This window comes from Petromyzon marinus, chromosome 5 (assembly GCF_048934315.1).
Source record: "Petromyzon marinus isolate PM22_M1 ecotype Great Lakes invasive population chromosome 5, UKy_Petmar_22M1.pri1.0, whole genome shotgun sequence".
In the NCBI taxonomy this organism is placed as follows: Eukaryota; Metazoa; Chordata; class Hyperoartia; order Petromyzontiformes; family Petromyzontidae; genus Petromyzon; species Petromyzon marinus.
The window spans coordinates 14,803,607-14,810,698 of NC_133671.1; positions in this window are offsets into that span (position 1 = coordinate 14,803,607).

The window sequence follows — 7,092 nt, forward strand, 5'->3', positions numbered from 1 at the left end:
AAAATGTGTCATGAAATTGTAGAAAAATCTGTATAAATAAAACAAATAAAGTATCTAGTTTGAATTGCTTATGAGTTCCATAATATATGAAATGTAATTTCGTGTTGCCAACATTTCCTGCTCGTTTGAAAATAATTTACTAATTTGTGATTGCTTTAAATGTTACTCTTTGGTTTTTTCGGTAAAGTCATGTATAAATAAGTAATAATAAAATAACATAATAGCGTATGACGTTTCGGTTGCAACACAATCAGCCATCATCAGGTACAGAAGAGCTAAATTTACGAGAGAGGGGAAACACATAACCCCAGATGTATATACAGACACCCAAGTAGGGGGGAACTAACACAGATACAACAGGGGACACAGAGAGAGAAGCACACCAAACAAACAGGGTTTAGCAAAATTTGGAAACCATATAAAGCAACACAGACGGTCGATCAAAACACAATTAACACATAGACCGGTTGATTACGCTATTTCAAAGATTGCTAAATTGCAAGTTAAGTATGAAATTTAAAATACAGACCACGCACACACACACACAGACATCCAAGTAGAGCGAACCAGCACAGACAAGCACACAGTGAAGTCGCCTTAAATAGGCAGAGAAGGTAAGGCTGAGAGACAATGGGACAAACACCAAGGCCCACACCAAGGCCCACACACAGGCCTTGGTGTTTCCGAGTATGTGCTGCCGCGCCCCCTTTGCTCCATGCATACCTCATGCTAATTTTGTCCCATTGTCTCTCAGCCTTACCTTCTCTGCCTATTTAAGGCGACTTCACTGTGTGCTTGTCTCTGTGCTGGGTCGCTCTACTTGGATGTCTGTGTGTGTGTGTGCGGTCTGTATTTTAAATTTCATACTTAACTTGCAATTTAGCAATCTTTGAAATAGCGTAATCAACCAGACTATGTATTAATTGTGTTTTGACCGACCGTCTGTGTTGCTTTATATGGTTTCTAAATTTTGCTAAACCCTGTCTGTTTGGTATGCTTCTCTCTCTGTGTCCCCTGTTGTATCTGTGTTAGTTCTCCCCTACTTGGGTGTCTGTATATACATCTGGGGTTATGTGTTTCCTCTCTCTCGTAAATTTAGCTCTTCTGTACCTGATGATGGCTGCTTGTGTTGCAACCGAAGCATCGTACGCTATTATGTTATTTTATTATTTCTTATTTATACGTGACTTTACCGAAAAAACCAAAGAGTAATTCCTGCAGTCACGAAAGCTTCGAATCAAGTGCTTTAAATGTTACCTTTTCTATCGGATGTTTCTTAATTTCATTACGATCACAAATACAATAGGTTAAAGGTATTTTGCAGCGTAATATATTTGTGTTATTCTCTCATCACTTTATTTCACGGAAATAAACGACTAACCTCCATTTTGTGAACTAAAGCGGATTATGAAAACAAGAGAGAACTTGAATTAATGGAAACATTACTTCCAAATGCAGACGTGAAATGAATTTAACTACGATAACATTTTACGGTGGTAATGTCATTTCCAGTGTTCTAATTAAAACAAATAAATGTTTCCTGATATACCATTCCCGTTGAGTTATAATTCCATTCTCACTTGCGCTATTAAACCTGGATTTTTAGAAAGAGTTTGAAGTGGGGAGGCCTACCAACAACAGGTCGTGTTGTTTTAGAGTGTGTCATAAAACGTGACAAATTGCCAATTATATGCAGGCACCGTTCCAAGTTCCAAATTGGCAAAATGCCACTGATAGTGACAGCTGGTTACCAATTATTCTCACCCTTTAGGGAGAGAGCCGCAAGCTGTGAGGCGATCACAGCAGAATGGAAATTCACAGCCCACCTACAATCTTAAAGCCAAACTTATAAATGTCAGAAGTAATATAACGTGTGTAGCTACGTTATTGCTCAACGCCCTATAAAGTGTGCTTTTCTGCGTCGGTAAACAATGACGCACATTAACGAAACAAAAAAAGTAAAACCACATTAACATATTAAAGAAGACGTTTAATTCACAATTAAATTAATAATCAACGGTACCCCGTTATATCAATCCAATAGCTGCAGCAGATGAGAGTAAGGGTGCAGCTTTGCCACTGCTTTCTAACACCATTGCTGGCAGAAGGGTCTTCGCTTGGAGGGGGGGGGAGCAGCTCTTTACAGCCCCTCTCGAGGATATTTGGCCTACTCTTCCATGCTGGTCAGATATCTTGGATGAGGTGGGAGTACCCCCACGCTTTGCACATGCGACCTGCCAGTCGACTAACTGTGCTTTACTTATTCATACGGTACCGCTGGGTGGACTAAGGTGGAAGGAATCAAGAAAATGGTCATGCCTTCAACTACCACGCCAGCGATTTCTGGAAATCCAAGATACTTAAAAAAAATGTGTGTGGAGAGACACATCTAGGAAGGAGACTTATTGTCTGCTTATCTATCTGGAAGTACAGTGTGCTAACCATAGCACTACAAACGTCATCCCACATGCATACGCGTGTATATATACACACGCACATTTTTAAAAGCTACGTCTGTTGTCTATCAGCATTAAATGTATATCTTCAGCATTCAAATGCAGCGCCCATCAAATGTATTGCGTCTCTTTTATATTCATTGCGCTTTCAATATTAACAGTACCGCTGCACCACATCTCAGTGAAGCCCTGTTAAGTCGACCCCTGGGGACTGTCCGGCGCATTTTATATTTGAAAAGATGACATTGTTTGCATAGAAACTATCCAAATGCATTGCGTTAATTACCGTGACCAAACAAGCTTTCAACGTTCATTATCATAATGGATGGTCAGCTGCAGGCAGGCCATACCTCCGCGTGAAACAACCATTCAGAATAAGCATCGTAAAAAAATGCGATAACCTTCTTTGATGTGAAGAATCATTGGATAAATGTCATGAGTAACATTTCCGCTGCTTAATTTCACTACAGCAAAACATTTCACTATTCTCTCACAATTTATGGAGCAACGGTTAACATTTCGAAACGCTAGCCGTCACTTAAAACCCAAACTTGTTGCAAATCTAACCGGAGTATTGATGGATGTGCCGTCAACAATTTAACAAGAAAAGGTTTAGACGAGGAAATCTTTGAAAGCCTTTCAACTCTATTTAGTAACCAAGTAATTGCATGAGTTTATACAATGACAGTGCCTTGTCACTGATCTTGGCTTTTGTCTTGATAATTGCTCTAATTAGCCCACTTTGTCCTAGCTGCTGGCAGAAAAGTGAGCCTTGATTCAATCTTGACTTCAAGCTTTCGTGACTGTAGGAATTCATATTCTTTGGGTCGTTTGGTAAAGTCACGTAAATAGGTTCAAGAATAATAATAAAAAGAAACAAAAAAACTGCTACGTTAAGATTGCAACACAAGCGACCGTCATCAGGTGGCCCGTCTGTCTGTGACTTTCAAGCGATTGCTTTCATTAACGGAGAGAGCATTAACATCAATTAGTTACTCATCGTGAAGGCAAAACGGCACGGCTCACTGACGCCAATTAAAAGGCAGCTGCTTTAGTTCCAGCCACGGCTATCACACTGAGACGTGCTTTTAACGCTAATTGATTGCACAAGATCACAACATTCATTTCACAGGAGTGATTCAAATATCACCGGCATGTCAATTGACAGCCCCAGGCTTGGTTTGTCGTTTTTTGGCCGGAATTATCGTTAAAATACAGATGTATTTTGTTCACGTATATATATTGCTTGTGCTTGGTACCAATCATGGACACTTGAAATAAAAAAAAAAACTTCCTTCTGATTAAAATTTTCACAAGTCTGCATTATTATTCATCAACAATGCAAATATTAACAATGAAAAAACCATTCAGAATGCAGCTGAGCCACGCATGTTCATTTAAACGTATCAAGTGATTTTGAAAAGTAAAACGAGCAATAATTACGACAGATAAAAGGCAAAATTGTTAAGATACCACTTTTGTAATTTCTCATTCATGCCACTGCTGGCAGCAGGGCCTCTATTGGAGGGAGCTCTGGGGCACCCGGTATTTTGGCCCACTCTTCTATGTTGAAGAGGTGGCAGTAGCCAGATTTAACCTCAACACATTCGAGCTGTGGATCGACTCACTGTGGTGCCCCAATGTACTGTATACTGGACATCTGTGAACCGGACATCTGTGAAAAAAGAGCTTCATAGCTCACCGGATTCCTCCAGTTTAAATAAAGATTCTGATTCTGTTAACTGCTGAGAGCACAGAGGCAATGTGGATATTTAAGAAGCTGGCACCATTTTACAACTGCCGTGCTGAGAAATCAAACATGCAACCTCTCGATTGCAAGTCCAGAGTGCTGACCTTTACGCTACGGCAGCATCACGGTTCATCTAAGGATAAACGTACTAAAGTTCGTCTACAGGGACTCCTCTACTTACGAACTTTCGACTTACGAACTTTCAAACATTAACAAACCTGTCCGTATGTCCAGTTGCCTGTTCGGAGTTTTTCAAGAGAGGAAACACGAACAATGAAGCGAATTAGCATCTACATCTGCAGAACATGAACAACCAGTGCCATCTACATTTGCAGAACAAGAAGAACCAGTGCCATCTACATCTGCAGAACATGAAGAACGAGGGGCATCTACATCTGCAGAACAAGAAGACCCAGTGCCATTCCCATCTGCAGAACATGAAGAATCAGTGGCATCTACATCAGCAGAACAAGAAGAACCAGTTGCATCTACATCTGCAGAACATGAAGAACCAGTGGCATCTACATCTGCAGAATGTGAAGAACCAGTGGCATCTACATCTGCAGAACATGAAGAACTAGTGAATTTACATCTGCAGAACATGAAGAACCAGTGCCATCTCCATCTGCAGAACATGAAGAACGAGTGGCATCTACATCTGCAGAACAAGAAGAACCAGTTGCATATACATCTGCAGAACAAGAAGACCCAGTGCCATTTCCATCTGCAGAACATGAAAAATCAGTGGCATCTACATCTGCAGAATATGAAGAACGAGTGGCATCTACATCTGCAGAACAAGAAAAACCAGTTGCATCTACATCTGCAGAACATGAAGAACCAGTGGCATCTACATCTGCAGAATGTGAAGAACCAGTGGCATCTACATCTGCAGAATGTGAAGAACCAGTGGCATCTACATCTGCAGAACATGAAGAACTAGTGAATTTACATCTGCAGAACATGAAGAACCAGTGCCATCTACATCTGCAGAATGTGAAGAACCAGTGGCATCTACATCTGCAGAACAAGAAGAACCAGTTGCATCTACATCTGCAGAACATGAAGAACCAGTGGCATCTACATCTGCAGAACATGAAGAACGAGTGGCATCTACATCCGCAGAACAAGAAGAACCAGTTGCATCTACATCTGCAGAACATGAAGAACCAGTGGCATCTACATCTGCAGAATGTGAAGAACCAGTGGCATCTATATCTGCAGAACATGAAGAACCAGTGGCATCTACATCTGCAGAACATGAAGAACCAGTACCATCTGCAGAATGTGAAGAACCAGTGGCATCCACATCTGCAGAACATGAAGAACCAGTGGCATCTACATTTGCAGAACATGGAGAACCAGTGGCATCTACATCTAAAGATGATGATACAACTTTTAAAGCCAGTCCCCGTGTTTAGTGTACATGACGTGCAACTTGTTTGAAATCGACAGGAGTAAAGTTGGACTTAGGAACAAATCGACTTACGGACAGACCTCTGGGACCTAATTCGTTCGTAAGTATTCTCTATGCCTACTTGTGGAATGCAAGAGTGACACATTAACGCGTGTGATAATGCACACACTGTTTCGATTTTGAATATGGACAAACATGTAATTTTACTTTTTATCTGACAAGCTTGTGTTTTAAAGATTTCTCTCATTCTCAATAAGTTCTAATCTCTACCGCTCTGACACAAACTGTTTAGAAAAAATATAAATCTATGGTTCCCGACTCTTCTTAAGCATTATATAATCCACTCATATTACAGGACTTTCTTTTACTTCACACGTTCTCTTGATCATATAGTTTCAATAATACCATACATGATTCCGTAGACACACACAGTTGTAAATAATTTCTAAAATGCTTTGGTTTGAAAAAAAAAGAAAACCCCACACATCTCAAGGGCAAAACTCTGTTTCATTGTATTGTCCACTGCACAGTAACGAATTAGTGTCTCACATGGAAGTAAAAATTAATTGAATTCCGAGATAATTATTTTTTTTGGAAGTGGATACATTTTCGAGCCTCGGTAACCTTGAAGAATGCACGCAGGCGATGCATGTGTGGTTTCCACGAAACAAAATATCGCTTAATTCCGGAAAATTGTAGGTTCTGCTGGTTGGCACTCGACCTCAGGTGAAAAAAACGTGTGGGAGTATCACGTGTGGCGGTCGCAGACTCCAGGATTCGGTTTTCTACTCATCTAAAGAGCCTCGGCACCATGCTTGACGAGAATGTCGTTTGATCACCACGTGCAAATATATAGTGAGGTCTCGCATTTTTCATATCAGGGCTCTTCGACGCATTTGACCACTATTGAGTGGTGACATAGCCAACATGGTGGCGGACGTTTAGCGAAGTGTAATGACGACAGAGCCTTAATGCAGTGTGAGGGGACTAGTGGCCACGGGAGGTAATGACAGGGGAGTCAGCCTACAGTACGAGTGCGCTAGTGGCCAAGGGAGGTAATGACGGGTACCAGTTGTGAGTGCGATGGGACTGGTGGCTACGGGAATGTTCGAGAAGGGAGCGTGATTGGGTGACGGAAGAGGACGGTGGAGTCTGCCGGTATAGCGAACGCCCAGAGTCACCGAGAATGATCGAGAAGGTGGGCGTGGCCTCATGCTGAGGTATAAGGGTGATGCACGGGAGATTCGGGGCTTTTGCAGTGGGGGTCTCCACCTGATGTCAAGTGAACGCGTCTTCAATAAAGTGCCGTCGTCATTACAACAGTATCGACAAGGCTCGATTATTGAAACTTTCACTACCCTCTGGGACGTCTGGCAAAAACATCACCAAAACTCTTTGGCACATGCCGTGACGAGTACCGCAAGATCTGACCGTATTCGTCCAGTGCTCGCCGAGTTGCACTGGCTCCC